The sequence below is a fragment of the Ammospiza caudacuta genome, chromosome 31 (genome assembly GCF_027887145.1).
Source record: "Ammospiza caudacuta isolate bAmmCau1 chromosome 31, bAmmCau1.pri, whole genome shotgun sequence".
NCBI lineage: Eukaryota > Metazoa > Chordata > Aves > Passeriformes > Passerellidae > Ammospiza > Ammospiza caudacuta.
This window is the reverse complement of record NC_080623.1, coordinates 1,202,117-1,229,894: the sequence shown is the minus strand read 5'-3', so window position 1 is coordinate 1,229,894 and position 27,778 is coordinate 1,202,117. Positions and strand designations below refer to the sequence as shown.

Sequence of the window (27,778 nt, the reverse complement as noted above, 5' to 3'; positions counted from 1 at the left end):
TTCTCTTTAGAATGATCATGGCACTTTGTTTTTAGGTATTTCCCCACCTCAGCTGGGTTCTAAATTTGTTCCCGTGGAAAATCCCAGTCTACAGGATGAGAAAATTCCTTCAGGGTTTAGCCTGTATTTTCCTATTCTCCACACCACTTAGGATTTTTCATGCCTGCATCTGCTTCTGGGTCAATGGTCTCACCAACTCCTCTGGATATCTCAGCCCTCATTCTAGAGAAGCTGCAGACCATATAGAGGAAGTTTGATTAAATACCAGATTAAATACCAGAAAGATGGTCTCTTTAACATTCAGGGGAAACTGAACATTCTCAAAAAGTGACATAACAGATTCAAAGGAGAAGAAGGAAAGGAAAGGCTGGAAAGCCTCATTCCCTGCTCCTCCTCTAACAAACTGGGTGCAATTACTAATAAATTCCCAAAACATACTACTGGAACTGGGATGCAGGGTAGGACGAAGAAACCGTAAACCATAAATATCATAAACTGACTCCAGTATCTTTGTAAATGCTCTATAAATCATTATCACCAAGGCCAGCACAACAGCTATTCCAATTCGTGCCGCACTACCATAAAAATTACGGGTTATGGACAACAATCCTAGTGACCAGAAAGGTATTGAAACCTCAAAAAGCTCTAGAGACCAGAACCACGTGAAGGCCTCCACCCCAAGAGACATTAGGAATTCAAGCAACATTGCTACTGACTGCTTTAACTCACTAGAGAGTGAGCACAACCAACATACAATCAATAGAGCTTTTCTCCACCTTCTTGAGCCACGCATTGGGCACCAATAGATATATTTGTCCTGGTTCAAATTTGGAAGAGAATCCCAAAGGGGCTCCAGTAGGAAAGCAGATTAAATCAGCCCCTTCCCCTAATCGGTCCTGGAGAAAATACCTCCTTGGAGAAAGGTGGAAAAAACCTGTTCATTAAACAATAAAACCTAAACAATATTAAACAATAAAACCCCTTCCCGCTCCAAAAGAGATGACAAACTGAGAAAGTCCCCTCCCTGGGTTGCAGCTCAGCTCACTCAGTCTCTGATCAGTCCCTCTGGTGCTGGAAGTGTCGCAGGCCAGGCCTGGCTCAGTGGCCATACGTGTAGCTGCCGGTGCTCTTCTGGTGTTCAGTCCAGAGCAGGTTTGAACAGCTCCAAAGAAAAGGGAAAAAACCCACAGTCCAGGGAACTTCTTTGTCTCCTTTGCCTCAGCTAGCTAACTAACTAAAAGCAAAAGAGAGCTCTGTCTCGCTGTCTGTCCATCCACAGACAACACAGTCCAGAGCAGGAATGTGGAGGAGTGAGTACAGTGTCTGAAAAAAACCTGCCACTTCTTCTCTCCCCCCCTTCACTCTCTGGAACAAGTCTTAAAGGTGTAAAACTTATTATTCAGCATAAACAGAATGAGACAATTGGGGATAAAAGCATCATTTAGTCAACCCAGGACACCCACCCATTATTTACTTTTTTCTTACTTTCCCAAGCTTGCTGACAAACTTGCTGAGTCCTGATGACTCTTCTTCTTGTATCTCTTTCAAGGATATACCAACCCCATTTCTGAATATGTCCATTATTCATTGTTTGTGCATGTGTCCATTGTCCATTAGTACAAGCAGGCTGGATTGTGCTTCGGCTGAATATGGCCACTGTCTAACAAAAACTCCTCAATCTGCAAAAACTCTCAATATGTAACCATACTGAGATGACTGGAACCACACAGGAACAACCAGGACCATGCTGAGGAGAACTGGGACCACACTGGGGGTAACTGGGAGTGAGTGAGACCATGCTGGGAGGAACTGGGATCATATGGGGAGTGACTGGGACTATACCAGGGACAACTGAGTTCAATTGGGACCATACTGGGAGTGTCTCTAACCATACGGGAGTGATGGAAGCACACTGGGAACAGCTGGGCCCATGCTGGGACCAACTGGGATCACTCTGAGAGGGACTGGAATCATGGAGGGATTGACTGGGAGCAACTGGAATGATGCTGAAAGCAACTGGGAAGAAGTGGGAGTGACTGGGAACAAGCTGGAAGCAACTGGGATAAACTAGGAGAGACAGGGAGACACTGGGATCATACTGGAGGCTACTGGGGTCATGCTGGCATTGACAGGGAGCAACTGGGATAACACTGGGGGCACTGAAATCTTACTGGGAGTGTCTGAGAGCAACTGGGATTAGACTGCAAGTGACTGGGATCATACTGGGAGTGGCTACAATCATACTGGGATCAGAGTGGGTGTGATTGGACCCTGACTGGGGGTTACTGGGAGCTACCAGGCCCATGCTGGGGGACATAATTAGAGGAACTGGGAGCAACTGGGATAAAACAGGGGGCAAGTGAACCACCCTAAGGTAACGGAGTGCCTGGCAATGACTATGAGAATGTTCAGGGCAACTGGGATATACTGGGAGTGTCTGAGGCCATATGGGTGGTGACTGGGACCGGACTAGGAGCCACTGGGAATGTGCTGGGGGAACTGGGAACACGCTGGAGGCAAGTGGAAAGGACTAGGGACCTGGTGGGAGAGACTGGGATCATACTGGGAGTGCTTAGGACTATGCTAGGGACAACTGGGAGAACTAGGAACACACTGGATGAAATTGGGAAGAACTGGGACTGTGCTGGGATCAAATTGCATCATCATAGGGAATGTCTGGGAGGGACTGGGCTCATACTGGGAGCAGCCACTGTGGGCCCTGGGACCCTCCAAAAACACCTCCTGGAGACCCCGGATGTCCCCCCGAGGGCCATCTGCGGCTCGGCTTTGGAGCCCTGCCAGCTCCAAACTTCCCCTGAATAAAACCCCAAACCCAGGCACCCCCCAGCAGGTTTGGGCCGAGCTCCCCCTTCCCCGGGCACCTGTGGGATGGGGGGTGATGCTCCCGGGGCAGCGGCGACTTCAGGGTTCCCTCTCCCCTTCTCCAGCTGCTTCTGCTGCCGCTCAGCCTCTTCCTCCCTCCCTCCTCCTCCCTCCCTCCCTCCTCCTCCCTCCCCGTTCCCGAAGGTCGAACCGTGAGGGCAAAGGGGGCAGGGAAAGGGTGGGAGCCATAAGGGGAAAGGGGGCAGGGAAAGGGCGGAACCGTGAGGGGAAAGGGGCAGGCTCAGGCCAAGGGCGGCAACTGTGAGGGGGCACTCTGGGAGGCAGCACTCTGCAAACAGAACTGCAATGGACTGAACATGAACGGGAGAGAAAGCAATAAGTCTGAGAGTTTTATTTGCTATCAAATACATCCCACAAACCCAGCCCCACACAATCCCCATCCAATCGCTCCTACGCTCCCATACCATCCTATCGCTCCCAAATTGGGATCCCATTTCTCCCATCTCCTTCCAACCCCATCTCACCCCGGTACCTGTGGAATGGAGTGAGTTTGGCATAGGATTGAGATTTTGAGGTGGGAACAAGCAATTTGAGGTAGGATTGAGCCTTTTTGTGTTAAGATTGAGCTGTTTTCAGTATGATTTGAGTGGTTTTGAGGTGAAAGATCGATCCCTCTTCACCTTTGGACTGCAAAGAGATGGAAAAGACAAGAAAATTAAGGCCAAACCAAAAGAATAAGAAGCCAGGTGTGTTCCCAACATGGATCACAGGAAATGTGGGTCACCAGGGCTGTGCCCAAAGTGCCTCCTCCAGTGGGGGATGGAGCTGGAGCAGAGCACAAAGCTCTTCCTGCACTCAGGGGACTCGCAGGGCTTCCCTTACCGGTGGCTGTATTGGTGTCGGGTCAAATGAGAGCTCTGTGAGAAGCTCTTCCCACATGCCCCACACTTGTAGGGTCTCTCCCCTGTGTGGATGCGCCGGTGGGTGATGAGTTGGCAGTTGTACTTAAATCCCTTCCCACACTCAGGGCAGAAGAAGGGCCTCTCCTCTGTGTGACTCAGATTGTGCAGGAGGAGATGGGAGTTGAACCGAAATCTATTCCCACACTCGGAACACTCGTAAGGCCTCTCCCTAGTGTGAATCTTTTGGTGCCTGATCAGGGTGTCATGGTCCCTAAAGCTCTTCCCACATTCCCCACACTCATAGGGTCGTTCGCCAGTGTGTATCCTCTGGTGCTTGATCAGGTCAGAGCTCCCCCTGAAGCTCTTCCCACACTCCCCACATTTGTAGGGCCTTTCTCCAGTGTGGATCCTCCGGTGCTTGATCAGGTCACAGCTCCACTTGAAGCTCTTTCCACACTCCCCACACTCATGGGGCCGTTCTCCAGTGTGGGTTCTCTGGTGGCTGATCAGGCTGGAGCTCTGCCTGAAGCTCTGTCCACACTCCCTACACTCGTAGGGCCTCTCCCCAGTATGGGTCCTCTGGTGGCTGGTCAGGTGGGAGCTCCGGCTGAAGCTCATCCCACACTCCCCACACTCGTAGGGCCGTTCTCCAGTGTGGGTCCTCTGGTGGCTGGTCAGGTGGGAGCTCCGGCTGAAGCTCATCCCACACTCCCCACACTCGTAGGGCCGTTCCCCAGTGTGGGTCCTCTGGTGCTCGATGAGCTTGTAGTTCCACCTGAAGCTCTTCCCACACTCCACACATGTGTGGGGCTTCTCCCCATCATGGAGCTGCTCATGGAGCACCAGCTCCGAGCTCTGGCTTGATCTCTGGCCGCCTTCCCAGCCCAGGCTGGCTCTTTCCCCCTCAGATTCCTGCCATCTGCGTTTGCAGCCCCTCCTCGTGCGGCATCTCCGGGGCTTTTCCTCCCCGTCGGCTTCCTGCGCCGTGGAGCCACTCAAAACGGCCTCTTCCACCAGGTTCTGCTGCGGGCATTTGTCCTCCCTGCTCTCCATGCTCAGCTCCTGCTCTGGATGAGGAAGGACAAGGACAGGATGGGATTTGCCTCCATGCCACAGGCAAGGGCAAGGAGATCCCCCCGAGGGCTGAGCTGCAGCCAGGACCATGCTGGGCTCGGAGATGGAGCAGCACAGAGAGGAAAGGGGCAGCGACTTCCTCCTCACCTGCCTCAGTGCCCCAGGGCATCTTCCTCATAGACTCCCAGGGGTTGGCAATGGGAAATCCTGGTTTGGGGAAAACAAGGGATGAGCATGTTGAGTTTGAAGGTCCCTCTGCCCAAGTCCATCTCTACAAGTCACCGGCCATCTGTGCTTCACGAAAACCTCCCAAACACCAAGATTCAGCCCTGGAAAAGCCTCCCAGGAGTTCCCTGTCCCTGGTCCCTCCCCTCGGGTGTTCAGGGGTTCCCCCCTGTCCCAGCTGCATGGGGTCCCGCTTGGATTGGGGGTCCCCCTTCTCCTCGGTGCCCGCCCTGCCCAGGCTGCTGGCAGTCCCAGCAATCCTAAAAACTCCCCCCTCTTCGCTCTCCCCATTTTGGGATGCCAGGGCTCTTTGGGCTCCCGGGCTCCCTTCTCCCCTCATTCTCTGCTCTGGGCTGCAGCAGCTCCAAGGAGTCCCCCCTGCTCCCTCCAGGCTTTTGAGGCTCCTGCCAATGGCAGCGCTCCCCCCTCTCTGGGCTCCCCACTTTGGGCTCCTGGGGGACACAGGGCTCTGCTCCTCCAGGCTGCCTCTGCCAGCAGCCGCCATCAGCACCCCCTGATGTCCCCCCGAGGGGCCTTTTCCGCTCAGCCTTGGACTGCTTCATTCTCCAAACATCCCCCAAAAACCCAACTGGGAGCAACTGGGAGTGACTGGGAACATGCTGGAGGGAACTGGGCTATACTGGGACATACTGGGACGGACTGGAACAAATGAGGGTGAAAGAGAGCAACTGGAACTATGTGGAGCACAACTGGTTCATACTGGCAGGGACTGGGAGCACAGTGGAGCCATCTTTGGATCATACTGGGAGGGATTGGACTAATACAAGAAAACCCTCAAAAACCCCAGAGAAGCACCAAAAATCCCAGTGGAAGTCACCAAAATTTTAAAAAACTCCCAAAAATTTCAATAAATCCCCCCCAAAAACCCCCACAACCCCAACAAAACACCCCAAATCCAAAACACCTCAAATCACCAAAACCCCCAAAATCACAGAAGCATCTCTAAACCCAATAATTCTCCCCCAAAAACCCAATAATTCCCCCCAAACTCCCAACAAAATCCCCCAAAGCCCAAAAAAGCCACCCTGAAATTCCCAAACAGCCTCGCAAAACCTCAAAATCCCCACAAATCCCCCCAGAACCCCCCAGACTCAGTGGGGCTGTCCTGGATCAGGGGGCACCGGCCGGTGGAACAGGAGCCACTTCTGGGGGCCCTCAGAGCTTTTTGCGGAGGGGTCACCATGGGAGACCCCCCCAAAATCCGGAAGGGGGGGGGAGGAACCCCTGCTGTGCCCCCTCCCCCCCGAAACCCCCAGACCTCGGTTCAGGGTGGGCCTGGGACCCCCCGGGACCCCCAATTCTCCCCCGAGACCTCTCCAGGAACCCCAAACCCCCCAGAGCCCCCCAGGGTTGGCCTAGAATCACCCTGGACCCCCAAACCCTCCCCAAGACCCCCAAAACTCCCCAGGACTCTCAGACCCCCCCACTTCCCTCCAAAATTCACCCCAGAGCTACCTGAAACCCCCCTGCAAAAAATGCATGTATTTTATGATTGGCTTTTTGCAAATATTAAAATTAATATTATATGTGTTGTGTTAGAAAGAAATGCTGTATTAATTCTCTTAAGTACTGTGTTAAATATAGTTTTAGGCTATAAAAATTGTTAAAACAGAAACTATGCTATGTAAGATGCTTTGTTTAACAAAAAGGGCTTGCAGCGAGATAGCAGCCACAGGACACCTAAATCTTTCAGGAAAAAGGAATTTATTGCCTTCTTATCAGAAGAAAGGAACTTCTTCCCGCCTTGGAGGCGCTGTTAGGATTAGAAGGAAGAAGCTGACACTGACCAGACGGAATCCTGTGTTTGAATGGAATTTATGCATCATGTATGAAGTGTATGAATATGCAACAGGCTACTGTTCCTAATGGTTAATCCTTTGTTAGCGGGGGTCTTTTTCCGGGCTCGTGATGCCCAGAAAAAGGTACCCGGACGTCCGTAACTCTTTGTTTTTATTGTCTCATATTGTCTTAATTCAATTTGTCCAAACTGTTATTACTCTAATTGTGTTACTATTTTTATAACCATTTTTTTTACTATTAAACTTTTAAAATTTTTAAAAACAAGCGATTGGTGTTTTTCATAATTTGGTAGCAGAGGATGGTTGCTAGCACCTCGCTGCCTGTGCTTTAGGAGAGTCAGAGTGGGGAAGGCGCGCCCTGCCCTATTCGGCAGCCTCGCTTTGTTTCCCCTGAAGTGACTGACAGACGCAGGTTAGGATCTGTGGACAAAAGGAGGCAATAAAACAAAGAGAAGGGAAAAAAAAGGCTCCCTACAACTGTGGTAATTGGCCCCTAAGAGTAGTAGTGCGCACGAAGAACCCGGGAAGGAAAAAGGATTGGTAAGTATTTCTCGGGCGGGGGGCAGGAACAGGGGGGGGGGATGAATGTGTGTGAATGAGAGGCGGGCTGGTTGTCCCAGACCTGCCAAGTGAGTGAGGAGTCTCCCATGCTGCGTTTTCCTCTTTTCGCGAGAAAAACGACCAGTAAAGAGACGAAGCGAGTGATAAGAGAGTGAAAGAACCCCTGGGATGACTGGGACTGGGTCTCAGGCAGGAGCTGGACCCCTCGGAGGTAGGCAGCAAGGTTTCCTAGCCCAATCCACTAGGAAACGGGACAGGAGGGGCCCCTAAAACCTGCTGGGTTCAGGGATTTATATTCCAAGAGCATCCAAGAGCAGGGTTGAGCAGAATTCTGTCGGAGTGAGGATATGCCCAAGAACACTCAGGGTGGGACAACACAACTAGATTGAGGGACGAAAATTTTACCCAACAGCATCTGGGGTTGGACTACACAGCTAGATTGAGGGATGAGAATTTTGCCTAACAGTATCCAGGGTTGGACAACACAGCTAGATTGAGGGAAAAATTTTTGCCCAACAGGATCCAGGGTTGAACAACACAGCCAGATTGAGGGATAAAAAATGCCCAAGAACATCCAGGGTTGGACAACACAGCAAAACAAATTAAATGCCCAAGAGCATCTGTAGTTGTACCACACCGCTGGGTTGAGGGACAGAAAATGCCCAAGAGCATCTGGGGTTGAACAACACAGCTGGATTGAGGGAAAAATACCCAAGAGCATCTGGGGTTGGACAACATGGCAGGATTGAGGGAAAAATTGCCCAAGAGCATTTTGGGTTGGATAACACAGCTGGGTTGAGGGATATCCAATAGCACCAGGACTGGCCAGTAACACCTAAACTTGTAATAGGTGATGTGAAAGTAAAAGGTACCTTATTGTTGTTTTGTGGTGTGTGCGAGTGAGACCCACACAAAGTCAGCCTCAACTTCCCGGGCAGGTGGGAAGGGGGAGGCAGTGGAAAGAGGAGTGAGTGACCTATGCACCAGGCTGTAGCTCCCGGGTAGGTGGGGGCTTCTGGGCCAAAGAGGAGTGAGTGACCTGCGAACCAAGCTAGCGTTCCCTGGGCGTGTGAGGGGGCCGTAGCTGAAGAGTGTGAAAGACACGCAGACAGCCTCACAGGGGAACGGACACCAGAGGCAGCCAGAGTCAGGGCCCTTCTAGGGGGCCTGGTGACACTGAGATCTGGAGGTAAACCCCAAAGCAAAAGAGGGGGCCACAAGGACCTGTGATTTTCTAGCAATAAGGATCCACTCTGTGTCTTGAGAGTGTGAAGGAATGTGTGAAAGTGAATGAGAAATAAAAGTGAGTGAATGTAGATGAATGAAAGTATAGGTAATGTCGATTGTGCATTTTAAGCCTTACCATATCTCCTTGGAGGGAGGTGGATTGTATTGAAAAGCAGTGTGAGAAAAAGGGGTTTTTTTGGGTGTAAGTAGTTGAAAGAAAAGTGGTATTTAAGTTGTTGGTAAAAAGTGAAAAACAGAAGCAGGAGATGAATAGATAGAAAATTGAAAAATGAGACAGAAATCCAGTAAGGTGGATACAGGAAAAGAAAAGCAGAAAAAATTACCAACAGAAATACCCCAAGACAGCACTTTGGGAGTTATGTTAACAAACAGAAATACAACTCCTTGCAAAATACAGGGTACGCAGAAGTTGATGAGAAAAACATGCAAACTTGTGAATTATATACTTAAAAAGAGCATTAGAAAATTTAACACAAAAGAAAGGAGTTATATATCGATTCAAGGGATGCCTTTAGAGTAGCACATGCCTCAAGAAAAATTTAAAAAGGGAGATTACTTAATTAAAGATGAAAAAGATTAGTACATGAGAAACTTATTTTCAAGGTTTTAGAGGCATTAAAATTACCTAAGAGAGATAGCAATAGTACATATTAAAGGACACCAAAAGGTAAAGACCCAGAAACTGGAAGAAATAATTGGCAGATCAAGAAGCTAAAGATGCAGCAGAAAATAGAGCTGAAAGAGCTAATATTAACTCCAAATGAAGAAAAATTGGAAATTCCAAAGTTTAGAGAAGGAAAAAAAAAAAAAAAAAACAAACAAAAAACCGGGAATTAAAACAAGATAGGTGGTGAACAAGATAAATCGGGAAAATAGAAACATCTTGATGGAAGACAATTAGATAATAAAACACTTACTAGGGAATAGCAGACGACATGTATCAAAAAGCCCGGTGGGATACTCAGGCTTTGTGTGATCATTTTTTTAAGCCACTATGGGTGCACTGAGATTTTTAGAGTAGAAAAACAATTACCTGAAAGATGTATAATTTGACAAAAGATAAATAAAAGGGTGATGAGGAAAACAATATGAGAAGGTCGTGAGTTAGCTCGTCGACCATTTCAAAGTATCCAAGCAGAAGTTTAGATTTGTTAAACTGTGGATTTATTTGTAAAAACCGTTTAATTCAGAAGAAAAAGAGCATACAACATGCTGGGGAGGGGGGAGGCTGTAAGAAAATAACATTTTTGAAAGGCAATAAAAGCAAAACGGGGAAAGTACAAAGCTGAGAACAAAATTACCTCATCCATTGCCGTTCGTTCCCCCACTCGTTCGCAGCTGCACCCCCCCAGCCCCTGTGCCGGCTCCGGCACAGTCCGTCTGTCCCAGTCCGTCTGTCCCAGTCCGTCTGTCCCAGCCCGTCTGTCCCAGCCCGTCTGTCCCAGTCCGTCAGCCTCAGTCCCGGCCGCCTGGCCCGCGGCCGCTCCGCAGTTCGTGCAGGGGGTGCAGGTCTGTCCTGCCGTGTGCACCGAGGTTACCGCGCTCACCGCACCGAAGGAGGGTCCCGTCTGTCCCATCCCCAGCTGCCCTGACTCTGTCGGCTCCCTCTGCTGCAGCCGGGGTCAGTCGGCTGCTCTGTCTCTGCCAGATCAGCCACCGTGAGCCATGCGGGCGCTATCCACACTCCAGCTCGGTCTGCACCGGAACAGCCCCTCGGGCGATCCCGGCTGCAGACCCCGCCTTTGGAGGACCGAGACCTGAGCTGTGCCGATCCCCTCGGGCGATCCCGGCTGCAGACCCCGCCTTTGGAGGAGCGAGACTCTGAGTCACGCCGAGTCTCCCTGTCCTGCCCCGAGCTCCGTTCCCTTGGTAACCACAGCTCCGGCTGCTCAGAGAAACTCTAAAGGAATCACCTTATCGAAACACTAAAAGTTCAGTTAGAAGAAAGCCCTCTCTTGATTCTTCCTAAATATACAGGAGAAAGGCTATAGAAGATAAAAATCCAAAAAGAAGGGGATAAAGGGATTGGTCTATTTCCATTAAGAGAGGTTCTCATAGGAGGGGACGGATCAGAGTTTGTAAATGCTCCTTTGACTTCGTCTGAAGTCTGAAATTTTAAGAAATAAATAAAAGAGATATTTGGAGAATCCCATAGACATAGCTGAACAATTAGACCAATTTTTAGGTCCAAACATTTATACTTGAGAAGAGATGCGGTTGGTAATTAAAATAATATTTTTCTCAAGAAGAAATGCAATTAATCAGAGCAACTGAAACAAAAGCTTAAGAAAAAGATAATCCGCAAGGACCCCCAGAGAAGACAAAATGCCAACTGTACCTCCTGAGTGGGGTTAAAATAATGAGGAGGGTAGTAAATACATGAATAGTTATCGTAATTACATAACCAAGAGAATGAATGAGACAGCATATCAAAGGCGAAATGCGAAAACAAAATGTTTTTGAGGGACAGCTTTTCAAGGGGAAAGAAGAAACTCCAACTAAATAGATAAACAAACTTGAGAGAAAAAGGAAAATGGTCCTAAGTAAGCAGAAGATCTGAAAATCTTTAAAGAAATGGGCACATAAAAAAAATAAAAAAGTCATAGGCTCTAATTTTTTGGGGGGGACAAATACCATCTGGAGCCTGTGATAACTTTAAAAGTGGGTCCCCGAGAAGAAGAATTAGAATTTGTAATAGACACAGGGGGAGAGAGAACCTGCCTGTTAAACGTTCCAAAAGGTTATAGTGTGAGCAAACATATAGTGAAAGTAACAGGGGCAAAAAGAGAAAGTTTTACATTTCTAGTCATTAAAGATGTGGTAATGGAGGGAAGAAACTAAAATTTAGATGGGAGATGTGTTATTGGTCCCAGGGGCAGGTAGCAATTTATTGGGAAGAGTCTTACAAGTGCAATTAAGAATAAGAGATATCAGAAAAGAGGAAAATGACAGCTAGAGTTTTGAAATTACGCCAAGAGGATGAAGAAAAAAAAAATCAACAAAGAAGTTTAGGCTGGAGAAGGAAATAGGGGAGGATTAAATATCGACCCCATAAAGGTTACAATTTAGAGAGAAGAAAGAGAGAAGTTGAAGTAGAGAGGTAGTTAGGAAACTCTGAGATGTTAGAATGTGAAGTGATGACATCTTGGTGCTAGAAGAGAGCAGAAGTGTGAATGAAGGTTTTTTGCATGAAAGGTAGGGATGTATCTTAACACATGATTGTTAAGAGGTTATTCAATGCCACACTGGGGTCCAGAAAAGCCTTAGCAGAACAGGCCAAGCTTGAAGGGAAAAGAGGATAAGTTGACGAGAGAAAGAAAAAGAATGTCAGGAGCACCTGGGCACGCCAAGTTTGGGGTTGTCAAGGCTGGGAGGTGTCTGAGCGCTCCCTACGAGCAGCGGGGTCTCGGGGGCTGCGGCAGGGACCGATCCATGGAGGTGACCCGCGGCAGTGCTGGCAGCAGAGGACACAGGTTTGCGGCCAGGAGCGGGCTGGCTCCGGGGCAGAGCTGCTGGGGGGCTCCCAGACTGTCGGGGTCCCGAGCCCAGGATGGCAGCATGGGCCCGGTAAGTGGGCCGAAAGAGAGAGAGAAGGAAAGAGAAGGAGAGAGAAGAAGAGAGAGAGAGGGAGAGAGAGGGCAAAAGAGACCCAAGGCAGCCCCCAGGGTCCCCATGCCCGGGGCTGCTCTCCCCTGCTCCGGCCCTGCAGCCAAGGGGCAGCACCGTGGGAAGGGTGAAGAACAGCACTGATAGCAAGGCAGTGAAGAGATGGGGAGGGGGGACTAGCACTAAAAGATAAAAATCAAAGCAAAGATTGATGACTGTCCAAACCTCACAAAGCAGTTTGTTTTTCTTAAGTAAGAAGTTTTTTGGTTTTTTTCTTTTGTGTGTTTTGTTTGCTGTTAACGAGAAGGTTTTTTTTTCCTGAAGAAGAGGCTGCTGTAGAGAAAGCTTTTAGCTAAACCCAGAAAGTTTGGAAGAAAAGTGAATGGTAAAAGTTAATGCAGTATTATCTTTCTTTTATTACTATGCTATTAAGAAGTCCTTTCCAGGTACTACTGAAGCAACAATCAGAATCATGGAAAGAGGGTGGATTCATGCCAGCGGAATCAAAGGACTTGTGAAGAAACCTGAGGAATGGACTATCACATTTAAACCGACTGATACCGAACTGACTTTCCAATGGGGACTGAGTGGTAATAGTTTAGAAAAACTCAAATTATCTAAGAAATCTACAAAGAATAACACTGAATTAAGAAATAAGATAACACTTATATCACTGGTTTTGAGCACTACCTGAATAAAACATCTCCTTTGGGGAGGAATACTTCAGATAGAAGGATCAAGACTGGTTTTGTATTCTGACCTTAGCCTAGGAATCGTACAGGGGAGAAGGGGAATTACCATTTCCATCAGTAAACTTTATTTGGTTCATTCCAATACTGGATATGCTAGCTAGGTTATAAGTAAATGCTGGAATTGTGAAAGTAATTAGTATTGTGGTTCACAAAATTTATGCTCTTATTGCAAAAAGTGTTAAAGTAATAACTTGCTTTTGTGGATGGCAATCATTAGTGCCTGTTGAATGAGAGATACCTGAGGAACAGTAGGACACCACAGTTAAAGGGTGTCAAAAACAATTTGCCTGGAAAGTAGTTAGGAGAAAGTGACAAGGAAATAGAGGGCAAGACAAGATTGGCCTCTGTATTTTGACACCAGGAAGATCAAATACACCTGCTGTGGGTTGCAGCCTCACAGGCATGGGAGGTGGAAGTATAAGGTGTACTGGACCTCTGTTATTCCTGTTTCTGGCACTCATTTGTTGTCTTTTCCTTTTCAGGATACCAGCAAGATTGTGTCAAAAAGGCTACAGAAAGTATCACATGGAAAGAAACCAAAGTTCCTCTTTTATTACACACACCCATGTCAACAGCCACTGTTATAACCCATCCAAATTAAGAACCTGTAGGCAAAACGGAGTAAATTATTGGACTACAAGAAACTTAGGAAAAAGCGGTAATACATTTGGAATTGAATGTCCAAAAGGAGAGAGATGGATTTGTTTTAAATTTAATCTTGAAGATACGGTTTAAGATTTAGTAAAAAAACAAATCATAAACGAAAAGGTAAAACCAGCACAGCAATCTAACTCTATATTGACTCCAAATCATCTGTTGAATCATATTACAAGACTCCAAGCAGTTACAGAAATGGTAGTAAATAAGGCTGCCCAAGCATTAGAGTTAATACCAAGTCAGCTAAGTCAAACAAAAACTGTAGGGTATCAGAATAGGTTGGCTTTGGACTATTTATTGGCCAAAGAAGGAGGTGTTTGTGGAAAGTTCAATATATCAGATTGTTGAAAATTGATGACCACAGAAAAGTCATTCTAGAAAAAGCAAAAGAAATCAAAGAAGAAATATATATATATACATAAAACAACCCAGGTACCAGTCCAAAAATTAGAAAACAATGTTAAAACCTAGCCGGTGGGGTAATGTATTAGAAGAAATGAAGATCTTTCATTTTATGTGTTACAGCTGTTTATATATATTTTTTCCTTTTGTAATCCCCTGTTTTATTTTGCCAGCAGAGTCCAGAAGATGCAAGTAGATAAGAAATATTGCTCAAGCCAAATGATTTACAAAGAATAAGAGTGGGGATTGTGAAAAATGCCTGTATTTTACGATTGGCTTTTTGCAAATATTAAAATGAATATTATATGTGTTGTATTAGAAAGTAATGCTGTATTAATTCTCTTAAGTACTGTGTTAAATATAGTTTTAGGCTATAAAAATTGTTAAAACAGAAACTATGCTATGTAAGATGCTTTGTTTAACAGAAAGGTCTTGCAGCGAGATAGCAGCCACAGGACACCTAAATCTTTCAGGAAAAAGGAATTTATTGCCTTCTTATCAGAAGAAAGGAACTTCTTCCCACCTTGGAGGCGCTGTTAGGATTAGAAGGAAGAAGCTGACACTGACCAGACGGAACCCTGTGTTTGAATGGAATTTATGCATCATGTATGAAGTGTATGAATATGCAACAGGCTACTGTTCCTAATGGTTAATCCTTTGTTAGCGGGGGTCTTTTTCCGGGCTCGTGATGCCCAGAAAAAGGTACCCGGACATCTGTAATTCTTTGTTTTTATTATCTCATATTGTCTTAATTCAATTTGTCCAAACTGTTATTACTCTAATTGTGTTACTATTTTTATAACCATCTTATTACTATTAAACTTTTAAAATTTTTAAAAACAAGTGATTGGCGTTTTTCACACACACATAACTATAAATCTACAAAACTTCTCTTAGCATATATTTAATATTCACTCTTTAATTGTGAGAGCCAACCATCCATCTCATTATTCATCTACAGCATCATTTTCTAATGTTGTTGACTTTCTCAGCTTCTGTTAATACTTGTGATTTTATAACAGAATGTTCTTGTATGGGATTTTGCAAGATTCTGTCATCAGATTTCTGTTTTCTTCTTGGATTTCTTAGTGCTGGGTCAGAACTGAATGCAGCATTTTGGGAGGGAAGCTGTCAGCCTCACTGGGGCCAGGACTTGTGGGGCTCTGAGGGGTTCCTGGTGTGAGAATCCCCAATCACTTGTGTTAAAATTTTAAAAGTTCAATAGTAATAAAATGGTTATAAAATAGTAATAAAAATTAGAGCAATAAGAATTTGGACAGAGTTAAGACAATAAAGAAAATAAAAAGCAAAGAATTACTGACATTTGGATGCTTTCCTCTTGAAAGCATGGCATGCTAACAAAGCATTAACCCTTAAAAGCAACAGCCTGTTGCATATTAAAATATCTCATACATGATGCAGACATTCCTTTCAAACTAGGGATTCTTCTGTTTATTGTCAACTTCTCCCCCTTCATCTTGTAAATCAAGGTTTGGCTCCACGGAGTCTGAAAGGAGGTAGAAAAGCCTGATTCTTCCTGATAAGGAGGCAATAATTCTTCTCTCTGGGATTTTGGGTGTCTTGTTGCTGTTATTTCTGTGCGAAGAATTTCTTTATTATCTTATCTATTCTTTGAGCCAGTTAAAAGTATCTTACATGGCATGGTTTTTATTTTAATAATATGTTGTAGCCTAAAACTATATTTACCACACTACTTAAAAAATACAGTACTACTAATTAATACAATATAACACGTATATTATTCCTTCTAATATATGTGAAGAGCCAACCATGTAATATGTATTTTTCAGGCAGGGAGCTATTCTTGTTGCTATTACTTTTAATATATTTTTTTTTAAATTAAATAATTTATTTTTAAATAATTAGCAGCAACCCTTTCATGCCTGTTCACAGCCAGGTCTAGGGTGAAAGGAGGTGGAAGTTGGTGCAAAGCAGCTGTAACAGGATCCAGTGGGCAAGTGTCATGTCACAGACAGTGAGGCAGGGCCCAGGTGGCCACTGAGACAAAGGGCTGGGGCTGGAGGGGATGGCCAGAATTGTCCATCCCATGTTGAGGAGCTGTTTTTCCACTGGGCATGGTCTCCTTAGCATACCCTGGATCAGTGCCAGCTGCACAGTGCTGTTATCACCTCTTCAGAGTGGGCACTGCAGCCTTCATCTCCAGCCCTCAACCCTCTCTAATGAGCTGTACAACGGCTGAGGACTTGACAAAGGGGAAGGTTGTAAGAGCCTAAATGAGAGATGTGGGACTCCAGGCGGCTCTCCAAAATGCAGTTTATTGTATACAAACTGCAGTTTATTCCATCCCAGAGGTTACAGCAGTCCAGGGTCATGGGTGACAGAGCCTGTGCCTACAGCTGTCAGCTCCAGCTGCACACAAGCCTGGACACCCTTTAATTTTGGTTACAATGCATTATATACTTTTCTTTGCTGAGCATAAAGATTTCTTTCACTAACTGGAGAGCTTAATTGGATAATCCTTAAATGATGAAGTACATAACAGACTGAAAGAGCGCTATGAAGCCAAGTGTCATTATTTTATCCTGTGATATGGTGTGAGTATTGAAATCTCAGATTTTAGGGTGCAGGTAAAATTACAGGACTCTCCCAGGGAGCCTGTATTCCTTTATTTGCAGTATACGAATAATTTAATACAGCACAACCAATCTATACCTTAACTTTTACCTATAGCCTAACTACTATGTCGTATCATATGATAATTACTATATCAATAATATCATATAATACCATATCATATAATATATCATATCATAATGATACCTATATCATAACTATTATAATTACCATATTCATGGTACTATTCTCCAATCACTAAAAGTTAGTACATTACAGTTAAAGCTAGAAGTTGTTTTTCAGTTTCCTTGCAATGGAAAGTTCTGAGACCTTTTTTCTACTTGCCATGTGTCTTGTTTGCCTGTGGTATCCTTCTGCTTGGTAAAAGCATCTCCTTGTTTGAGGTGGGTTTATCCTTTGCTCTAAGCCATAAAAACCCCTTCTAACTAACACATCCTTTGCCTCCTTGGTTATCCAGTGAGACTAGCTCAGCAATTCTTTTCTTCTCTATCAAAACTTGCTTCCATCTCTATTCCATTCTCAGGTTCTACATTCAGAGATCTTTCTGCCAAGCACACATATCTGTGAGAATTTCTTGTCAAACTTTCATCCTTCCCAACAGGGAGTCTGTGGTGTTGTGAGGTTCCCAGGATGAGGTGAGATATAAGAATATCACTCCATGTTCTCAGAAGGCTGATTATATTATATTATATTATATTATATTATATTATATTATATTATATTATATTATATTATATTACATTGTATTATAACATTACATTACATTACATTACATTCTACTAAAACTATGCCAAAGAAAAAGGAAGGCTAAATCAGAAGGCTAGAAAGGAATGAATAATAAAAACCCGTGACTCCGCAGAGAGTCCAACACAGCTGGCTGTGATTGGTCATTAAGAAAACACAATTCACATGGAACCAATGGAAGACTCACCTACCACATTCTAAAGCAGCAGAACACAAGGAGAAGCAATGAGATAATTATTATTTACATTTTTCTCTGAGGCTTCTCAACTTCCCAGGAGAAGAAATCCTGGCTGTGAAAAATGCATGTACTTTATGATTGGCTTTTCGCAAATATTCAAATAAATATTATATGTGTTGTGTTAGAAAGTAATGCTCTATTAATTCTCTTTAGTAGTGTGTTAAATATAGTTTTAGGTTATAAAAATTGTTAAAATAGAAACTATGCTATGTAGGATTATTTTTCTTAGAAAGGACTCACAGCAAGATAGCAGCCACAGGACACCCTAAATCTTTCAGAGAAAAAGAATTTATTGCCTGCTTATCAGAAGAAAGGAACTTCTTCCCACCTCTAAGGCGCTGTTAGGATTCAGAGGAAGATGTTGACGATGACCAGACAGAATCCTGTGTTTGAATGGAATTTACGCATCATGTATGACGTGTATGAATATGCAACGGGTCATTGCTTTTAAGGGTTAATCATTTCTTAATGTGTGTTCTTTTTTGGGCTCGTGCTGCCCAGAAAAGGTACCTGGACGTCTGTAACTCTTTGTCTCTATTGTCTCATATTGTACTAATTCAAATTGTCCAAATTATTATTACCCTAATTGTATTACTATTGTTATAAGCATTATATTACTATTCAACTTTTAAAATTTTAAAAACAAGTGATTGGCGTTTTTCACATTGGCAAAGGGATTTTTCAGAAAACATCACAGTGACACTGTCTCAGCTGCAGGATCTGCTTCCCATCAGCCCCGAGCCCAGCCTCGTGCTGAACAAAGGGGCTGGGCCGGGGTCATCTCCTGATGGGGGCTGTGCACCCCCTCTGCCCCCTCCCCAAATTCCCTCTGGGGAGCAGGAGCTGGGGCAGGAGAGCCCTGTGAGGAGGGACAAGGGAGTGACACTGGCATGAGGGGACACACAGAGCCCCTGGGGGCCCCTCCTCACCTTCTCCTGCAGCACCAGGAGGATGAACCCCAACATGGAGCCACAGAGCCCTGGCAGCATCTTGGGGGGTGGGGTCTGGTGTCTGCTTTGGGGGGTCAAATCTGCCCTAAAACCCCTCCCAGACCCCCCAAACCACCCCACAGCTCCTGGCCAGGACTCCCCCAAAGCACTCCGTCTGTGGTGGTGTTTGAGGGTCCCCAGGATGAGGGAAGAGATGAGAATATTGACTCCATGTTTCAGAAGGCTGATTTATTATTTTATGATACATAAGAAAATGATATATTAAAGCTACACTAAAGAAAGAGAAAGGAGACATCAGAAGGCTGGCAAAGAAAGCAATAAAATCTTGTGACTGCTCAGAGTCCTGAGACAGCTGGACCTATGATTGGTCATTAATTAAAAACAACCACATGAGACCAATCAAAGATGCACCTGTTGGTAAACCATCTCCAGATCACATTCCACAGCCATCACATAGTTATTGTTTACATTTCTTTTCTGAGGCTTCTCAGCTCCTCAGGAAAAAAATCCTAGCGAAAGAATTTTTTAGAAAATATATCCATGACACTCCCTGCATTCTAAATGGTCCTAAGAGCCACCAAATCCCCCTCCCATCTCCCCCAAAACCTACCCAAATTCTCTCCAAGCCACACAGCCCAGCCAGGACCTCAACCCCCCCCCCCCCCCCCCAGTCTGCCACAAAAGCCCCCCAAATGCCCTCCCAGCACCACAAACACCCCAAGAGCCACTGAAGCCTCTCCCCATTCCCCCAGGACCCCCCAAACCCCCTCCCACTCCCCCGGCACTGACCAGGAGAGGTTGGTGGGCAGGAACATCCCGGAACATCCCCAGCCAGGGGCAGCTCAGGCACTTCAGCAGCGATTTGGGCACTTTGGGGGGACACCCCAAATGGGGAGAGCCAGGCCAGAGACTGGGACAGAACCAGAATTCCTGGAGAACAGACGGGCTCAGGGGGACAAACTGCCAGCACAGCAGTGGTAGATTGTGGCCCCACAGCCCTACAACACCCACATCCTCCTAGATATTCCTCTGAACCCCCAATTCAGCTGCAAATTCCAGTGAAGTGGTGCAGCTTTAGATCTCTTTGTTTAATTTCTTTATTGTTACCTCCATTTTGAGTGTTTTGATGGGATAAAGATGGAAAATAATTAGGTTGGAAAAGACCTCCAAGGATCATCCAGCTATGCTCAATGCCACCAGAAGAAACGATTGGACAGAGCAGAATTTTTAGGGTGCAAAGGTATGTTGGGGGGTCCTTTTGTTCCTTTTTACTTAGAGAATTGCTAGGAAACACTAACAACTGGATACTTAAGAAAACAAAAGATGTGATCAAGCTCAGGGAGGAGGGCATCTGGCTGCACTTCTCTTATTTGTGAGTTTCTCCTGAGCCCAGCCCAGAGCTGCTTCTCCAGCTGTGGGTTAGAAATTTAACTCGGGGTAGAAACCAATTTTAGATTTAGCTGAAGTCTGCTGTTTAATCTCCTGTAGTCTGTTAACTTGTGTGCTCCCAAAAAAGCCTGCAGAGAAAACAAAGGAGATTCAAGGCTACCTAGAAAGGAATGCAAACACCCAAGCTGAAGAGAGATAAGGAGACGGGGCTCCCGCACCGACCCTGGGGCTGAAGCAGATGGAAAAACTGAATCTGGGTTACGACTACGTGACAAAACAACTGCCAGGCTCATAAAATTTATAAGACAGTTTAATACGTGTGTGCCAGGAAAATGAATCCACAAACATCAGAGGTTTATGTCCAGAAAGGAGACAGAGGAGTCCTTTGACTTTATTTTAATAAAGGGAGAGACCATGGGGCATTCCCCTGGAGTCTCTCAAAATTTTGGAGGATGCAGCCTCCTTTTTATCCTAATTTCCCTTTTCTCTTCCCCCATTGGCTGAGGTACTTGAGAGGTAGAGACTTCCCAAAATGCCTGATACCAAAGATTTCCCTCAAACGTATAACTCCCCTCTTTTAATTTTTAAATCGTATGGAATTTAGGGGTTTCCTCCATTGTTTCTTTCATCTTGCAACGTACAATTTCATTTATCAGTAACCCTAAAGTTTATTTGTAAAAGCAAATATCTTTTTCCATTGATCAGTGGAATCCTTCCCATTGTTTCTTTTATCTCTCAGTGCTGGTTTTATCTAGCAGCAGACCCACAGCAGGTTTGTAAAGACAATCCCACATTCCTCTCATATGTACATGTCTTTTATGCATATGCAACAAGTTAAGAGGTAAAATAGACTTGGGAATTTTCGGAGGTGCCTATGTCCTTAGGGAGCACCATCCAGTGCTGAAATCGATCATACTGGCTTTATAGTTTCTACAAATTGTGGGGTTTTTTCTGCAAATCAGGGTGAGCCTCTGCTTGTGAGACTGCACTGGGACCTTATTAACACCCACCTCACTGAGAGAGGGAGCCATCCCCATCTGCCTGGGACCCTGAGCTTGGCTCTCCCTGCCCTGCCGCCCCTGGTATAGATACATATTATAATACTGGCTTTTCACAAATGTAAAAATGGATTTTATATCTGTGGTGTTAAAATAACTTTGCTATATAGTTTGTATTTCTGTTGCTAATTAAGGTTAGACATAGAGTGAAATAGCTGATATAATTATGCTTGTGCTAAAATGCCTGCTTTGGTTGGGATAACATCCAATTGAGAGGAACAGCAGATGTGTCTTTACAAACCAGCTGTGGGTCTGCTGGTAAACAAAACTAGCACTGAGAGATAAAAGAAACAATGGGAAGGATTCCACTGATCAATGGAAAAAGATATTTGCCTTTACAAATAAAAAAGAAATTAGGTTTGCTGATAAATGAAATTGGACATTGAAAGATGAAAGAAACAATGAGGGAAACCCCTAAATTCCTTAAGAATTAAAAATTAAAATTATTCATTAGAGGGAAATCTTTGGTATCAGGTATTTCAGGAAGTTTGTGCCTCTCAAACACCGCAGCCAATGGGGGAAGAGAGAAGGGAAATTGGGATAAAAAGGAGGCTGCATCCTCCAAAATTTTGAGAGACCCCAGGGGAATGCCCCATGGCCTCTCCCTTTATTCAAATAAAGTCAAAGGACTCCTCTGTCTCCTTTCTGGGCATAAATCTCTGATGTTTGCGGATTCATTTTCCTAACACAATGAACACAGGATGAGGACACCTCTACAGATCTGCTAACTATCAGCAACCACTGTCTGAAGGCAGTGTGGACCAGACCCAAAACTGAAGATGATGATAAAAAAAGGACTAAAACCACAAGCCAGGAACACTCATGCTCTAAAACAGCAGATCCAAGGACGAGATATGCTAAGGAGTTCTTGGAACATATAAACTGGTTTGGTGAAATGTTTACTATGCATAAGGGTCTATGAATATTCACAAGGTTGGTGTAAGGGAAAAGGTATTTAAGGGGTATCCCCAGCTGAGTGCCAAGATGCACCTGGCTGTAATAACTTTTGCTATATGGTCCTTGTTTCCTACTGTTCTTTATTAAACTTTTTAAATTTTCACAGGAGATTGAAGGTGTTTTTCACACCCCACACCCCCTGCCTGCTGATACATCTTGCCAGCCCACTCTGGTGCTCCCTGAGCCCTGCAGGGCCACCGGGATCAGCTGCCCCTGTGGGTTTGTGCAGCAGAGCCTCTGTCAATGCTGTAGTTGTTGTTCTTTGTTTGCTTTATTATACACACCAGTAAAGAACTGTTATTCCTATTCCCATATCTTTGCCTGAGAGCCCCTTAATTTTATGATTCTAATAATTCAGAGGAAGGAGGTTTACATTTTCCATTCCAAGGAGGGCTCCTGCCTTCCTTAGCAGACACCCATCTTTCAAACCAAGACAAGGTAAAAAATCAGCTCTTCCCAAGGAGTTTCCAATATGGAGCTTCCAATGGATGTTCCTGCCCCAGCGTTGAGTCAGGTGCCTACTGGGATCCAGGATGATGTAGAGACCAGCCAGGTGTCTTCCCAACTTGGATTATTGGGAATGTGGGTCACCAGGGCTCTCTGCAATGAGGGTTCTCTGATGGGAGAGGAAGTTGGAGCAGTGCATGAAGCTCCTCCTGTAGCTGGGGCACTTGCAGGGCTTCCCTTAGCGGTGCCTCCACTGGTGTTGATTCAAGACTGAGCTGGTCCTGAACCTCTTCCCACACTCAGGGCACTCGTAGGGCCTCTCCCCGGTGTTGATGCGCCGGTGCCTGGTGAGGTGGGAGTTGTGCTTGAAGCCCTTCCTGCAGTTGGGGCAGCGGAAGGGCCTCTCCTCAGCGTGAATCTGCTGCTGTGTAAGGAGAAGGGAGCTGGTCTGAAACGATTTCCCACACTCGGAACACTCGTAGGGCCTCTTCCCAGTGTGGATCTTCTGGTGGGAGGTCAGGTGGGGGCTCTGGAGGAAGTTCTGGCCACATTCCCAGCACTCATAGGGCCGCTCCCCGGTGTGGATGCAATGGTGGATGGTGAGCTGGGGGCTGTCTCTGAAGCCCTTTCCACACTCAGGACACTCATAGGGCTTCTCCCCAGTGTGGATCATCTGGTGGTGGAGCAGGTGAGACCTACAGCTGAAGCTCTTCCCACACTTCAAGCACTTGTGGGGCTTCTCCCCATCATGGAGCTGCTCAGGGATCACCAGCTCTGAGCTCTGGCTGAAGCTCTGTCCACCTCCCTGGCTTAGGGTGGGCTTTCCTCCTCAGATCCCCATCATCTGCGTTTGCAGCCCCTCCTCGTGAGGCATCTCCGGAGCTTTTCCTCCCCGTTGGCTTCCTGCACCGTGCAGCCGCTCAAAACGGCCTCTTCCACCAGGTTCTGCTGTGGGCATTTGTCCTCCCTGCTCTCCATGCTCAGCTCCTGCTCTGGGGGAGGAAGGACAAGGACAGGATGGGATTTGCCTCCATGCCAGAGGGGAGGGGAAGGAGATCCCCCCAGGGCTGTGCTGCAGCTGGGGGCCATGCTGGGCTGGGAGATGGAGCAGCACAGAGGGGAAAGGGGCACTGACTTCCTCCTCACCTGCCTCAGTGTCCCGGGGCATCTTCCTCTTCCTCACAGACTCCCAGGGGTTGGCAATAGGAAATCCTGGTTTGGGGAAAAACAAGAGATGAGCACCTTGGGTTTGAAGGTCCCCCTGCCCAAGTCCATGTCAAGATGTCAGCATCATGTGTCCATAAAAATCTCTAAAAAAGCCTCCCAGGAGTTCCCCATTTCTGGTCTCTCAGTTTTGGGGTTCTGGGATTCCTCCCTGTCCAGGCTGCTGGGTGTCCCAGCAATCCCAAAAGCTCCTCTCTATTCTGTCTCCCCATTTAGGCATGCTGGGGTATTTGGGGGTCCCTTCTCCCCTCATTCTCTGCAGCGGCTCCAAGGAGTCCCCCCCGCCCCTCTCCAGGCTCTTGAGGCTCCTGCCAATGGCAGCGCTTCCCCCTCTCTGGGCTTCCCACTTTGGGCTCCTGGGGGACACAGGGCTCTGCTGTCCCTACAAGGGGCCTTTTCTGCTCAGTTTTGCAGGTCTTCATTTTCCAAACATCCCCCCAGAAAAGGGACCCCCAGGATATCTGGGCCGAGCTCCCCATCACTAGTCTCAATCCCAAGGGTCGGGGGAGGGTTTGGTGGTGCTGAGGCACCTGAACCTGCACTATATCCCACAGGAATGGGCAAGGGAATAGCAAGGCTGGGGGAAGCCATGAGGAAGAACGACCACAGCCACATTCCTGGATTCACTCCTCCATCGAGGAGCTTGCATCCTGGAGGAGATACACCACAGAATATCTGTGGGATATCACCCCCAACACCTGCAGTCCTCCAGGGCTGAATCCAGAGCCTGCTTCTGCCTGGCTGAGAGCACAGAGGGAGCTGCAGGACATCTCAGGTTTCCCTGGATACTTCTCCAGGTGAGCACCTCCAGCTCTCCCAGCCTGGCTCCAGGCCAGCTGGGCTCCAGCTCTTGGAGCACCTCTGGGGCCTCCTCTGGACTGGTTCCAGCAGCTCCAGGTCCTTCCTGTGCTGGGCCCCAGGGCTGGGGCAGCTCTGCAGGTGGGGTCTCACCTGAGTTGGGCTGAGGAGCAGAAACCTCCCCTTCTCTGCTGCCCACACTAGGGCTCAGTCCAGGCTCAGGGGGGCTTTCAGGGCTGGGGCTTCCCTCTGCTTTCCTCGATATGCCTTTGTCCCTCCTCTTCCTCTTCCTCCCACTCCTCCTCTTCCATCCCTCCTTCTCCTCCTCCTCCCTCAGCCCACCTCCTTGTCCTCTTCCATCCCTTCTGGCTGTCCTCCTTCATCCTTCCCCTTCCCTCCCTCCTCCTCCTCCCCCAGCAGCAGCCACACCCTCGGTGCCCCGTTCCCGAAGCCCTCGCAGACGCGGCAGGAGCAGGGATGGAGCCAGGACAGGTCGGGATGGGCAGTGCGGCACTCTCGGCTGCTCCCAGCCGCTGCGGGCGGGGGGAACCCGGCCCGGGCCAAAGGAGAGGCAAACTGGGCAAACTGGGGGCTGCACATCCAAACTAGGCCTTGCTGGGGACCCTGCCTGGCCAGTGCCAGCCCTTGGGGCTCCTCTCGACACATCTGCCGGGGGGAACGCACACAGGGCCGGGGGATCCCAGCAGTGGCAGCACTGCCAGGGACTGGTTTGTACTGTGGGAACTGGGAATGACTGTGAGCATGCTGAGGGACACTGGGATATATTGGGAGTATCTGTTAACCATACTCAGGTGACTGGAACCACATTGGGAACAGGTGGGACCATGCTGGGAAGAACTGGGACCCCATGCTGGGGGTAACTGGGAGCGAGTGGGAATGACTGGGTGTACACTGGGGACAACTGGACATGACTGGGACCACGCTGGCAGGGACTGGGATGATCTGTGGATTGGCTGGCACTATACTAGGGATAACTGGGATCACACTGGGAGGAACAGGGAGTGACTGGAACCGTGCTAGGGGCTACTGGGATCCTACTGGGATCACAGTAGGAGAAGCTGGCCAATGCTGGGAGTGACTGGCATCATACTGGCAGGAACTGGGACTGCACTGAGGGTGACTGGGAGTGGCTGTGAGCAACTGGCATCAGGCTGGAAGCAACTCAGGGCAACTGGGGGTGACTGGGAGAGACTGAAACCACACTGGGGGTAAATGGGAGCAACTGGAACACTACTGGATGATCATGGGAGCAGCTGTGCCCATGCTGAGATCATACTGGGATCCTATGGGAAATAGCTGGGATCATACTGGGAGTGACTGGGAAGGTGCTGGCTCTGACTGGAACCATACTGGAAGCGACTGGGATCAACTGAGCCCACACTGGGAATGACAGGGAGTCACTCTGAGCATGACTGCAATAATGCTGGGAGTATCTGGGACTGACTGGGGTCATACTTGGGGGTGACTGGAACCATACTGGGAGTGACTACTGCTCCTGCTGGGGTCATCCTGGGAGCCACTGGGAACACACTTTGTGCAACTGCCAGAAACTGGGATCATGGTGGAGGCAACTGGGAGGAACTGGGAAAGACTGGGATCATTCTGCGCTAACTAGAACTGTACTAGGCCAACTGGAATATGCTGGGAGTGTCTGTGACCATACTGGGGGGACTGGAAGCACACAGGGAGCACCTGGGACCATGCTGGGGGCAACTGGGAATGAGCTGGACCTTGCTGAGAGGTACTGGGACTATTCTAGGGACAACTGGGATCATACTGGGAGGAACTGGGAACAACTGGAACTATACTGGAGGCAACTGGGATCACACTGGGATGACAGTGGCAGCAGCTGGGTCCATGCTGGGTGAGACTGGGATCACACTGAGGATGCTTGGAATCATACTGGGATTGACTGGGAATGGCTGTGAGCAACTGGAATCATGCTGACAGCAACTGGGGGGAAGTGGGAGTGACAGGGAGCATGCTGGGGGGACTGGGATATACTGGGAGAGACAGAGAGTCACTGGGATTATATTGGAGGCTCCTGGGGTCATTGACAGGGAGCAACTGGAATCACACTGGGGGCCACTGGCATCATACTGGGAGTGACTGGGAGTGATTTGAGTTACACTACAAGTGACTGGGATCATACTAGGAGTGACTGGGATTATACTGGGAGTGACTGGGATCATACTGGGAGTAGCTACAATTGGGCTGGGATTTTCCCACCTAAATTTGGGTTTTTTTCCTTTATCCCAATATTTCCCCCCTCATCCTCATGATCCCCCTCCCCCCGCTAATTATATTTGGCCTTATTTCGTTCCTTTTCCACCTAATTTTGATATTTTCCCACCTAATCTTGGTGTTTTGGGCCTTATCCCCTCACATTTTGACGTAATTTTGGTATTTTCACCTTATCCCAGTAATTTCCCCCTCATCCCAGTTGTTTTTCCACCTCATTTTCAGATTTTTTGCGTCAGCCCAGTATCTTCCCACCTTTTACCACATTTCAGTGTTTCCCCCCCTCATTTATTTTGTTTTTCACCCAATTTTGATATTTATCCCCTCATCCCAGTATTTTCTCATCTCATTTTGCTGGGTTTTTACCTCATTTCATTACTTATCCCCCTCTTTTTTTTTTTAGTTTTTCACCTCATTTTTATATTTTTCCCTTATCCCAGTGGTTTTTTCCTCATCCCGGTGTTTTCCCTCTTCATTTTGGCATTTCCCCCCTCATTTTGTGGTTTCTCCCCCGTCATTTCCCCCCCTCATTTTCCACTTTTCCCCTCATCCCACTCTTTTTCCACCCCATCCCCTCTGTTTTTCTACCTCAACCCGGTGTTTCTTCCCTCAGCCAGAGATTTTTCCGCCTCATTTTCCAACTTTTTCCCTCAGCCCGGAGCTTTTCCCGTCGCTTCTGGGGCTCTGAAAGCCCTGAGGGCAAAATGGCAGGAAGCCGCCGGGGGAGGGGGGGGCGGGGGGCGCATCTATGAGGGGGCGCAGCGCTATAGGGGCCTATAGAGGGTTTTTTATGGGGTCGCTGAGCCTTTTTATGGCTTTGAGCCCCTATAGAGAAGCCCTGAGGGGTTTCTGAAGGGATTCTATAGGATTTATAGATCTATAGAATCCCCTATAACTGCGGGACACCCCCGGCCCTTCTCCTTCCATTTCCGCTTCCCTCCAGAACCTTTTCACCGCCGCACTACCCGCGGTGCTCACAAATTGCGGTCCCCCCGGTGGCCACT

At 47.2% G+C, this 27,778-nt stretch overlaps 1 pseudogene; it reads right to left on the bottom strand.

Annotated features, from left to right (window-relative positions):
• The window catches only part of LOC131569700 (zinc finger protein 850-like), a 186,060-nt pseudogene extending 162,775 nt beyond the window's left edge, over nucleotides 1-23,285 (bottom strand).
• Nucleotides 23,286-27,778: the final 4,493 nt, after the last annotated feature.